A 12,304-nucleotide genomic window follows, 5' to 3' on the forward strand; every position below is an offset into this window, starting at 1 on the left:
CAAGCCAGACTGGACATTAAATAATACAGTACTGCTCACAACAGCGGTGATCTTTAGAGGTTACCAACCTGCCATTGTATCTTTCAGATTTCCGTCTCGCTCTTCCGTTGTCATTTTGCTGTGTTATTACTCTTCAGGCTTCACATAGCATTCATTTCTTTGAATGAAAACAAATGACTCCTTGCAAGAGGCAGGAGATAAAGAATAATAAATACATTTTATGCACCACCTTAAAAAAAAAGAAAGGGCTCTGAATCCCCATCCATCCATCAGGAAATGTAAACCAGAGCTCAGGCAAAACACACACGCGCGCACACAGGCACGCGCAGGGGAGATAAAACTTAGTTTAAAGGAAAACATGATCTTGCTTAAAAATAAATATCTCAGAGGATGCAAATAGACAGCCCCCAGCCCCCATGTTTGGTGGCATAAATTTAAGATAATTAAAAATACAAAGCGTGGATTAGCCTTTATTTCCTGTCAATGGTTGAGGCTGTGGGGAGGAGGGGGATCCTGGTGCTGTTCGATGTTATTTCCAAGAGGCACTGCCTCTCAGCATGGGAATTGCTTGGACCCCCTTCAGCACCCACCCCTGGGTCCTGCTGGGAGGGTGGGGGGCAGCAGCAGGAACACCCCCTCCCTCTCCCCCCCCCCCCCCCCCCCCCCCCCCCGTTCCCAAGGTATCCCAATGTGAGTAGAGCCAACACTCTGCAAGCAGAGGTGTCCCCATTGGATCCCTCTGAGCCCAGCCCAACATCCTGCAAGCAGGGGTCTCCATGTAGGTCCCTTTACCCACCCTATCCCTTGCCCATCCTCGTGGTGTTTGGCTGCAGACCCCAAAGCTCTGCAAGCAGAGGTCTCCCAGTTGGGTTCCTTTGCTCCCATCCCTCCCTGCCCTCCCTCGTGGCTTCTGGGCTCTGTGGGGAGGCAGCCTTGTTGCTGTGCTATAGCAACACCTTGAGAGCATCGTTTCCCTTGGTGCCTGCTGCTCGCTCTGCTTTCCAAGAGCCCTGATATTATTTGCAGAGTGGATTTTGGGTGTTGAGCTCACCGAGCGGGGATCTGCTCCATGGGTCAGCCTGGTCAGCAACACCAGGATGCGAAACTCCACCACTAAGACCTAACAGCTATCAAAAAACACTGTTATTCCTGCAGCTGCCAGGAACTGAATGAAGACCGGGAGAGCAGAGCAGCTCTCAGCCTCTCTTTAGGATTACTGCTCACCCAAGCTGAGAGATCGATCTTCCTCTGAGCCTCCCTACGCCCGCACTGATCGTTTTGTCCTGACCGGAGGAGAGCAGCAGTGGGCGGGGTGGGAAGGGAAGGGAGAGGCAGATGCCAACCGGTGCCGCGATGCCGGGAAGGGTTTTTCTTGGGGGTGGAGGAGGCAAAGAGATGCGTTTGATTCCCTGCGTTATTTATTTATTTATTTACTTGGGCGGGGGGGGGGGGGGGGGAAGGGGGTGGGCAGCCACATTTCCCAATTAGCCCAATCAGGCTGGAGATCCTAGGTGTCAGTAGTGAGTAGGAGTGAGGGAAGGCACCGGGAGAAATCAAGGCAGCCCGAGTGCTGCCGTGGGAGAGCGGCGGCAGCGCTCGCAGCCCCATCCCCGTCCTCATCCCCGTCCCCGTCCCCTGCAAACTTCGGGACGAGGCAAAGGGGCTTCAGATCCCAATTGTCCAGGGGAGAGAGCCCGTTTCGCTTTCTCCCCTCTCCCAGAGGTGGGTGGGCTCGGTGAAAGGAGGAGCTAGCGGCCACAGCAAAAATAAAAAAGAAAAAAAAAAGAAAAAAAAAATAGAGAGAGAGAAGAATAATATAAAGGGATTTTTAAAAATTATTGTTATTATCCATCCCTGTGCTGGCGCTGCCTTCCCTTCCACACCTCTCCGGCTTTATTATTATTATTATTATTTATATATATATATATATTATTTTTTTCGGAAGAGGGGTGTGTGTGTGCGTGTGTGTGCGGCTGTTTGCAAGAGAGCCTCGGGTGTCAAAGCCCGCTCCTCAGCCACCATTGGAGAGGAGGAGGGCTGGGGAGGGAGGAAGGGCTGGCGAGACAGCCGCAGTGCGAGCCCTCCCCGGCGGGCGGACAGCGGTGCGGCGGCCGCGGAGCGCGGAGCGGAGCCGGGTACGGCCCCGTAGCGCATCCCCCGCCCGCTCTGCTCGGCTGCTCGTCCTCCTCCCCCCTTCCCCCCCCCCCCCCCCCCTCCCCTCGCTGATTTAAAGGCTGGAGGAGGAGGAGGGAGGGGGTGATTTGGGGAAGAGAAGGAGGGTGTAGTGTGGAGGGGGGGGGGGAGTGAAAACTGGAGCTGTGTTCCCCCCCCGCTTCTCTGGGCGAGCCAGACACGGTTTGCCCAGTGCAGAGAGAGGGGCTTCTCCGTGTTCCGCCTCCGTGGAGTATTTGGGATTGGAGAGAGACACACGCACACGCACTCACACACACACACACACACACAGAGACCATCTGCAGTGTCAATGCGGCGCCTGCTCTGAAGACTGAAGTGGGGGGAAAGGAGAGGGAAAAAGAATAATATCTATATTTATATATATAAACCCACCCAAAAGCAAGCGAGGAGCTTTCCCAGGTAAGGAACCTCCCGCCCTGCTCGGGCAGCGGGGACCGGAGGGGAGGATGCCCCGGGAGGGGCTGCAGCGGTACCTGCCCTATGCACCTAGAACGGCTGAGGGGGGGGCTCGGGGGGAGACCCCACTGCCTCTCCCCACCCACAGGGCCGTGGGAAGGGGTTCAGGGCCAGCGGGCAGGGACCCCCCGCGAGCAGCAGGGCTGAGCCGGGGGCTGCCGGGCACGGCCCCTCCGGGCTGGGAAGGATGCTGGGGGGGTCGCGGCGGGGAGCCCCTCGGATCCTCCATCCTCCGCACCCTCAGAGCGAAGGGAACGCGTTGCCCGATGTTCCACCTCCCCCCCCCCCAACCCCCCCCCAGCTTCCACACCCGCGTCCTCGGTGGTTTTTCTCCCTTTGCACAATGCTCAACTTTTCTCCCCGAAGGAAGGAGCTCCGGCGTCGCAGCTCCTGGCTACTCCCGGCAGCGGTTTTCCTCCTCTCGGGGGGCTTATTTCCCTCCCTCCGTGCCCCATTGCCTCCTCCGGGCTGGAGGCATTTGCAAACTTTTCCCGACGAGGCTGCAGCTGGAGGCAGAGCCCTTTTCCCAGGGAAGATCGGAGCCTCCCGGGTGACCGATGGGGACAGGGGCCACCCCCGGTGGGGGAACACCTGAGCGAGAAGGGGGTGACCCCCATCATTTCCCTTCCTGCGAGGTGCTGGGGAGTTTGGCTGCCTAAATCCCGGCTGCGGAATCGGTGTTGATAAACCTTCCCCTCCCTCCGTCCATGTGTGTGTGCTGCAACCGAAACCTGCGTATTGATACTCTCCGTTTATCAGACATATGCCCCTAAATGATGTAGACAAGGAGAAGTGATCTAAACACCGAGCTGCACATGGTTTTGGTGGAAATATAATACTCCGGCAGCAGATGAGTTCCTCCCAGATAAACAAACCCACTTGCTCAGCCCCAGCAGGGCTAAGTGCTGTTTGGGTTTGGAGCGGCTGCGTGTGGCTGCTCCATCCCCAGCCCAGAGGAAACCCTCCTCCTGGGGCCCCATCTGCTCCTGGCTCTGGGTAGGGACTCAGCCTTCACCACGTCGGACCCAAAGGATTTGCCTTCGTGGAAGTGACCAGGTGGGAAGCTCGCGGCCGCGCTCCTCTCCCTGTAAACTTCCACCCCACGTCTGCTCTGCTTCGCCCTCCAGCCGTGCCAGGCAGCTGGCTGGAAACACACCTGATTTTTCATGGCTTCCTTCTGACATCGGGATGCGAGGTTTTGGGGAGGGCGAGGATGCGAGCGTCCAGGGGAGAGTGATGGAGGGAGGGATGGTTTGGACTTGGGCTGCCGGGGATGCTCCTATTCCAGGGGAACAATGACCGTGTGAGGGGATTTTTTACAGCCTTCTGGGGTCTTATCTTGAGCGTGCACAAATATTTCAGAAGGCATAAAGCATGCTTAACTTCTTTATCCGCCTTCTGCTTCACCTGGGTCTTAATTATAGGAGCCGGTTAAATCCGTGAGCGGGTGGGACTGCTGGAGCATGGGGTCTCTGTGATTTTAATTACAGCGTGTGCCTCCCGTTGTGAGATTAGGTGCTTCCTCCCCCTGGCTGAGCCACTGCCTTAAGGTTTCAGGGATGAGAGCCGCGCTTTAAGCGTGTGTTTGTTTGTTTGTGCGTGGGACCCTTTGCCGGAGCCAGGCTTCAAGCAGAGCAACAGATGTGTGTCTGCTTAGCGTGCGCAGCCAGGTTGCAACATGCAACCCCATCACGAAAGTCGGGGATTTTCTTCCCTCCCCTGCCCAGACCCATCCTCCGTGGGGGTGTCTCCTTTCCTGGAGGACCACTCCGAGCCTTTTCCTTCCCATCCCCTCTTCCATGCGTGGAGCCCGGCGATCTCGATACGATGCAAAATAGATGACAGCTGCATGATCTAAGCGTTGTTTATATCCAAGACGGGTGTTTTAGAATACAGCCTGATGATCAATCACAGTGCTGTTGGGAAGCTTTCGCTTGATGATCGTAGCTGCCTGGTAGGCGCTGAAGGCTGCCGTTAAATCAGTGAGCCTGGCCAGCGGAGGGCTGAGTGCTAGCGTGAATCCTAAGAGAGATGCTGAACTTCTCCACTGGGAGAGGAAATATCCAAGCTTTCACCTGCCAGCCTGCCTTGCTGTGTTCGCAGTGCTAGACAGCCCCGTGGCTGCGGCACAGCGAAGCCGGGGAGGCAGCAGTTTCAGCAGGCGGATCCCGGGGGGCAGCAGGAAGGCAGAGAGGAGGGGAGAGGAGGAGGGATGCTGGAGCCCCTTTTGTACTGCCTTTCTCCTTTTCCTGAATTGCTTTGTCTCCTGATTTCCTTCATGCAATGCAATGCAACCTGCTTCCTTCACGGAGTGCCGAGCTTTGGTTTGAGCGCTTGTGAGCCCGAGGATGAAAAGCTTTGCAAGGTCTTAGGATGCTCGGGTGTATTGAGGGTTAACACTGCGTAGGAATTAATTTCTTATTTGGAAGGGAACTCTGAAAATCTTCCTAAAAAGCAGAGAATGATGCTGGCATGGTGGGCTCGTGTTCTACTCACTAGCGCACTGGGATCCTGCGTTGGGAGGGTGTTAGAGGTAGAGCTTTTGAGTTTTGGAGCTAGCAGTGCCAAAGTTTGTGGCTTGGCATAGCGTGTAGACATTTTCAGGCGCGGTGACTTTTCTGTGATCATCTGTCCTCGGAATCTCTTGGCTCTTCTTGGTTTATTTGTCACAATACCCCTGTAAAATGAAGTCTCACATTGCTGATGGCAACTGAAACCCAGCGTCACCCTGCACTGCAGCAGTGATGGGTCTCCAAAGCCTCATGTCCTGCCCCTCCCCAGCTAAGAATGCATTATTTGGGGGTATTTGGATTGGTTCCCACTGTAAAACCCTCAAATGTCTTGGCACTTCAAAAATAAGATAAAATAAAAGCCTTTTCTGCTTCCCACCAGAGTTGAACAGAGGCTTCAGAGGGCTCTTTCTTACTCCTTCCTTATGGCTTGCAAGGCTCTGTTAATGGACATCAGCCCCTCCAGGCGCCCAAGGCTACGAGACTTCCCGTCTGCGCTGAGTCTGGGCAGCACTGCTGACTTACTGCAGGATGTTAGTGGTGGGCGTGCTTCCATGCATGGCTGTCATCAGGCTGAAAAGCACTTTATATCCCTTAGGTTGGAGTTCTCAAGAAGCTTACATTTAAAAAAAAAAAAAAAAAAAAAAAGAAGGATCCTAACAACACAAAGCAGAAATACATACACAGGGCTCAAAAAGGAAAACTGAGGCACGGAGAGGCAGGAGGCTCCGTCCGAGCCCCATTAACTGGTGAGACTCCTCACTCACTACCATGAAATGCAGACTGAGCCCCAAACAGTCCTTGGGAGTGAGAGCAGTGAGTGGTCTGCTGCCCTTGAGCCTGTGCTTCAACAGCCAGTAGTGCACGGTCAGAACACAACACTTTTAAGACTGAAATTTTTGCAGTTCACATGACAGATAGATGCTTAAAAATGAGAAATCCTTATCCTGGGTGAGCACATGGGCCATGGGGCAGCTGTGCTCCCATGAACTTTGGTTTCCATGTTTGAAATTGTGTATAAGATGTTTTTAATAACCCTTGGAAATGGAGCGATCATTGCAGAATTGAGTTGTGATGCTGACAGTCTGCGTGGTGATTTTCAGGAACTGGCATTTCTCTTCGTGGTGGTTTTTTGATTCATCTCACTAGAACTGTCTGACTTTCTTTGTTTTCCATTGGTATGTGTTCCACCAAGTTTGTTTTTTCTTTGCTTGGTCATATCTGGAGGAAGTTCTTTACTACGAGAGTGATGAGGTGCTGGAATAGGCTGCCCAGAGAGGCTGTGGATGCTCCATCCCTGGAGGTGTTCAAGGTCAGGTTGGATGGGGCCCTGGGCAGCCTGGTCTAGTATTAAATGTGGAGGTTGGTGGCCCTGCCTTGGGGGGGGGGGGGGGGGGGGGGGAGTTGGAGCTTCATGATCCTTGAGGTCCCTTCCAACCCAAGCTATTCTGATTCTATGATATCTCATAATGTGCTGCACCAGATAAGGATCTCCAAGACTGTGTCCTGCATCAGCAATGGGAGCCAGTGTGGTTGCTTTCTGTCCTGTACCTTTGAATGGGTATCATTCGCCTTGGAAACCCAAAGGCCATCTCATTTTGGATACCTCTGATCTATAGAATCATAGAATTATTCCAGTTGGAAAGGTCCCTTAAAGGCCACCTAGTCCATCTCTCCTGCAATGAAAGGAGACAGCTAGATCAGGTTGAATGTGTATTCTTTGCCTTGGAAATCCAATGGCCATCTAATTTAAACATCTCTCATCTATGCTCCGTGCTTCATTGGCGTCAAGCTTGCTTTTCAAAGCTGATTCACAAGCAGAGTTCCCATGGCAGAAGCCCAATCTTTCCTCAAGTTATGGTATTCTCAACTGTTTCCATCTCAAATGCTAATACCTGTAGTAGGCACCTAGTGCTTGGGACTGGAGAGCCTGTAGGCTTAAGCAGGAGCATGAATTGGGCTGAAACCTCTTTCCCCACTGTGGTGCGTATCAACAAATAGCTTTCTACTTCTTTTGGAGGTTGGACTAGATTGGTCTTTTCCTTAATGATTCCATGATTTCTCTAGAAAGAGAGAGGTCATCTGCAAACTCCGCGACCTGCTTTAACTCCAGGCCATGCTGCCAATGAGAGTGTTTTAAATCCCACATGCCATGAAAACAGAAATCCTCACCCCCAAAACAGGAGACTGATTTTCTTCTGCATAGGAATAAAAGAAAACCACAGCTGAGAGAGGCAGGATCTGCACCAGTGACCCCGAATCATAGAATCATAGAATCGCTAAGGTTGGAAAAAACCCACAGGATCATCCAGTCCAACCATTCGTTCGCCCTTCACCAATGGTTCTCGCTAAACCATATCTCTCAACACAACATCCAAACGCTCTTTGAACACTACCAGGCTCGGTGACTCCACCGCCTCTCTGGGCAGCCCATTCCAGTGCCTGACCACCCTTTCAGAGAAGTAGTATTTCCTAACATCCAGCCTGAATCTTCCCTGGTGCAGCTTGAAGCCATTCCCTCTAATCCTATCACTAGTCACACGAGAGAAGCTCACTCTCGTGACCCCCAGCTCACTACAACCTCCCTTCAGGTATAGAGAGCAATAAGGTCTCCCCTGAGCCTCCTCTTCTCTAGACTGAACAATCCCAGCTCCTTCAGCCGCTCTTCATAAGGCCTGTGCTCCAGACCCCTCACCAGCTTTGTTGCCCTCCTCTGGACACACTCCAGGGCCTCGATGTCTTTCTTACAGTGAGGGGCCCAAAACTGGACACAGTACTCGAGGTGCGGCCTCACCAGTGCTGAGTACAGGGGGACAATTACTTCCCTGTTCCTGCTGGCCACACTATTTCTGATACAAGCCAGCATGCCATTGGCCTTCTTGGCCACCTGGGCACACTGCTGGCTCATGTTCAGTCTAGCATCAATCAACACCCCCAGGTCCATTTCCTCTACGCAGTCTTCCAGCCACTCTGCCCCAAGCCTGTAGCGTTGCCTGGGGTTATTGTGGCCAAAGTGCAGGACCCGGCATTTGGTCTTGTTGAATCCCATCCCATTGGCTTCAGCCCAGCTATCCAGCCTATCCAGATCCAGAAGGGAGACCTCACGTTGGTGTCTCTCCCAGCTTTCACACCTGACCCCCAAGTTATCCTCTAGCTGCCTTATCCATACACAAGTGTTCTGCTGGGGCTTCCCCAACAAGCCATTAGCTATAAATTTACAGGAGCTGACTGTCACTTGAATCTCCCTTGTCCTTCTGATAGTGTGAATGTGTGGATCTGATGCAGATAATATGGGATAGGTTTCCGTTACAGGCATTTGCATGATGTATACTCATACACTTCCCCTTCTTCAGAGATTGTGCAGAGGGACAGGGGAATAAATCTTCATGCTCGGTGAACTCTCAAAGCCAGTACTGCATCAAATGCATGTAAATGAATCATAGAATCATAGAATGGTTTGAGCTGGAAGGGGCCCTTACAGGACCCTTAGTCCAACTCCCCATCACCGAACAGGGACACCCACAGCTCAATCAGGTTTCCCTGACCCACCTGTTGGTTCACCTTCAGCATAAAACATTACATAAGGGAGGAAAGATGAGTGTGGTGGAGTTTTTTTTGCCTCAGTATTGTTTTCGTTTGGAATCATGAAGTGATGCTGGACTTGGGGGCTGCATGTAATGCTTGTGATTTATTTACTCGTTGTTGTGTCTGAAGCGAGGAATGCGAGCTGGCCACCAGCAGCCCCTTGGTGCTCATTCATGAAGAGCTGCACTGCTGAGTGTCTCCACACTAAACTGTTTGGTGACTGAGTGTAGAGTTATAGGAATCGAAGCGACGAATTAGCAGTAAATCAAACCCTGGATGGCTCCGCACCCGACTGCAGCAAGACTTAAATTAAAAATATCTTGCCGAGATGAAGTGCTTCTAAGTCAAGCACTGGAGCTGTATCAATCTGGGCTTGGGCACTGAGAGCTGAGCCCTTTGAATCAGGAACCATGATGAGCCCACGTATTGATCCCCAGCTGAACGGGGAAATTGCCACTTCATTTCGTCTATCAGCTCTTCCCTCATTTCCTTCCGTCTTTCTCCCCTCCTTGAAAAAAAAGATGGGGAATTGGGAAAAGAATTGTGGATTCATTGTGCACGCGTGGCCCTGTTTGACTGGCTTAGAGCATATTTGATTGTGAAATGGGATTTATTTATTGTAGTGTTGTTTATTGTTTTGTGTGTGTGTGTGTGTGTGTGTGTGTGTGTGTGTGACTGGGGATTTGTCCATAATGTAGTGCTGGAAATAAAACTCATTTAGAGACTAAGGAGGTGTATCCTGTTACAATTGCCTATTGATGGAATAGCAAGTACTTGGTGTGCAACACAGCTTTGTTTTACTTTATGAAAACTTACTCTGGGCTGTCGGAGGGAGACTTTAATTTGTGAGAGGGAGACTTTGATTTGCCAAAGGGAGACTTTGGTTATCCAGAGAGCTTCCCTGTGATCCCTGTCCTTCAAGTCTTTTTCTCCCTATCTACCAAGTGTGGGCACCCTGGTCCTGTAGAAGCGACTGCCAAACATCTTGCAGTTATTTGCTCTAATGGTCTTTACAAATGACTCACTTTTGGTCAACCAAAATGATAAGAGATGATAAAACCATGGAGGTTCTGATAGGGAACTTACTTACCAGCCTGAGAAACAGCACTCTACACAGCCAATAGCCACCAAGGTGTGTCCCTGGCTGGTGTCCCCTTCTGCTGCTGACTTTTGGGAAGAGGCTTTTGGAAGTGGCATTGGGCTGCTCTGGGCTGGGGGAAAAGAAGAGAAAGGAAGTGAGCTGGGAGCACAGCCATGCTGGTAGGAGGGCTACTCAAAGTCTTTTCCACAGATTTTCTTTCTTTCTTGGATAATCTAGGGGATTTAAAAAAAAATTACAATGAGTAGGTCTGCATGACTTACTAGCTATAAAGAAAGTGACTTTCTGGACAGTTTTGGGAAGCCTGTTCTATTCTTTCAGGTTTTGGTACACATCTCCAATCCTTGCTAAAGGAGTGTTGTCAGATGTTAACCTGAGATGTGCATGTGTGGGGGTGGGGTATTTACATGGATAATTCCTCCTCTAACTGTGCAAGTGCTCCAGGACATCTCTTTTTGGTTGCACTCTGTCCTCTGTGGTGTCCCCCTGAATGAATGCGGGGTTTGGCAGCACTCAGGGACAACCTGGAGGATAAGTTCTGGGTTTCCATTGCAGCTTTTCCACCTACTGAGCCACCCCCAGAGGGGCAATTGCCTCCGCACCCTGAAGAAGGCAGGATCAGCCCTGAGTCCTCCTCCTGTGCTTAGCTGCTATGGTGATGAGTTGCTATAGAAACACATAGTTAGCATTATTATTTATTATTGAAAGGTGCTTCTTTTCATCTCTTAAAGGCGAGGTGGTGCCAGGAGGTGCCCAGTGCTGGATGTGGGGTGCTGCCCACCCCGTCCACATAGGTTGGTGGGTTGTGTTTCCCCACCAGCCAGGCTTTAGCAGCCCAGCAGGCTGATCTGGTTAAACAAATCCCCCTGCATGTTCCCGTCACAGGTTCCTTCCTCCGTCAGATGCATCCTTTGGAGGGGGATTTGAGTGAAGCGTTTCATTATAATGAGCTTAGTTATTTCCCAACTAGTAATCGCATGTCGCCATTTGGTGCAACCGGTCTGCATTAAGTTCTGTAATAATATGCCTATTCATCCATCACAAATACTATATTCACAGGACCTTGTAGTGATTGCCTGGTAAATACCTTCCCTTATCTCTTTGCATACGCTGCTCCCTGTTGTTTGCTGAAGTCCTCCCCTCTCTGCAAACCCATCCCTCTGCGCTGGGAGGCAGGGAAACTCCTCCAGCACTCCTGTCCTGGGCTCCTGCTCTGCCCAAGCCCTCCTGCAGTTGGGCACCCGGCCAGGCAGTGCAGGAAGATGCTGCTCCAGGGCTTTCTGCAGCTTGTGTGATGCCAAGCAGAGCAAATTGTGCCTCCCAACGATTGCTTTCCAGCTGTGAGTGGGACAAATCCTGCTTTGTAGTCTCCCTTTTCTCCAAGTACCAGGGTAGGAACAGGTATGTTCTGTAGGCTGGGTGCTGAGCAGTGCTCCAGTTGACTTCTGCAGCAGGGTGTCCTGCAGAGAGTCCCCTTAGAGCTGTCTTCAGATAAATCCATTGGTTTGGGGAGTGCGCAGATAGGAAGTGCAGGAGGGATGCAAAACTGTATTCACAGCTTCACCTCAAAGCTGGCAGCACTGCAGAGGTGGTTCTGCAATGAAACCTTCTGTCCTTCACACCTCAGTGGCTCTGAGGATGCTGAATTTGCTGCAGAAGGGTGGCTCATTGGGCCAGGAGGTGAATGGATTAGAGGACTGGAAAAATGTCCAGAGGAACGGAGAGCAGTGGGGCTGCTTTGCACCTCCATCCAGGCCAGGTGCAGTGTAGCCTGGAGGTGGAGGGCAAAATGTGTGGCCAACATGCCCAACTATTCCCCTCCTCCCAAAAAAGAGAAAAGGGAAAAAAAAAAAAGATTAAAACAAACAAACAAACAAACAAAAAAAAAAACCCAAAACAAACAACAAAAAAAACCCCAACAGCATAGGTTTTCTAGATGTTGCTTACTGGGCCACTGATTGCTGCTAAAGATGCTCTCCAGAGGGATGAACACCCTGCAGGGTGGGAGGGATGCAGGAATGGCTGGACCAGTGCAGGCTGCTGCAGGCGGGATGTGGGGAAATCTCTGTTGGTGCTTACAGGTTGTAGCTCCTGAGTTCCCCCAAATTTCTCTCCACTTTCCCCCTCCCCATCCTGCCAGGCCGGGACTGGGAAACATCCTTCCCAGCCTTTGAGGAAACAAAAGGAAGCTCTTTAAAGCACTCCTTCAAGCAGGAATAAAACACCTTCCTTTACAGGGCCTGTTTCATTGCTTGAAGTCAATCCCCTTGGGCTTTGTATTTCCCTTCTTGGAAGCTGAGCTCCCTGCAGAGAAGAGAGAGAAACACCTGGGGTGCAAGAGCACAGCTTGGGGGCCTTCTTGTCAGGTGCAGCTTGGAGGTAGAGAGAGGGATGTAGGGGGGGGGGGTCTAAATGCTGATTCCCCCCTCTGCCAGAATCCCTGACAATCCCATGGGCTTTC

The 12,304-nt window shown here is 51.6% G+C and overlaps 1 protein-coding gene across 4 annotated transcripts in view; it reads left to right on the plus strand.

Moving 5' to 3' along the window:
- The first annotated feature begins 2,248 nt into the window (after nt 1-2,248).
- The window catches only part of PLXNA4 (plexin A4), a 454,438-nt gene continuing 444,382 nt past the window's right edge, over nt 2,249-12,304 (plus strand). For 3 of the 4 annotated variants that reach the window (XM_040663912.2, XM_015291826.4, XM_015291976.4), the window contains exon 1: nt 2,249-2,592. The gene's annotated coding sequence lies outside the window, so the exon portion shown is untranslated. Of the gene's footprint in view, nt 2,593-3,530; nt 3,706-12,304 lie in introns of those variants that run through there. The other variant, XM_040663921.2, reaches the window with a different exon arrangement.

The sequence above is a fragment of the Gallus gallus genome, chromosome 1 (assembly GCF_016699485.2).
Source record: "Gallus gallus isolate bGalGal1 chromosome 1, bGalGal1.mat.broiler.GRCg7b, whole genome shotgun sequence".
Classification (NCBI taxonomy): Eukaryota; Metazoa; Chordata; class Aves; order Galliformes; family Phasianidae; genus Gallus; species Gallus gallus.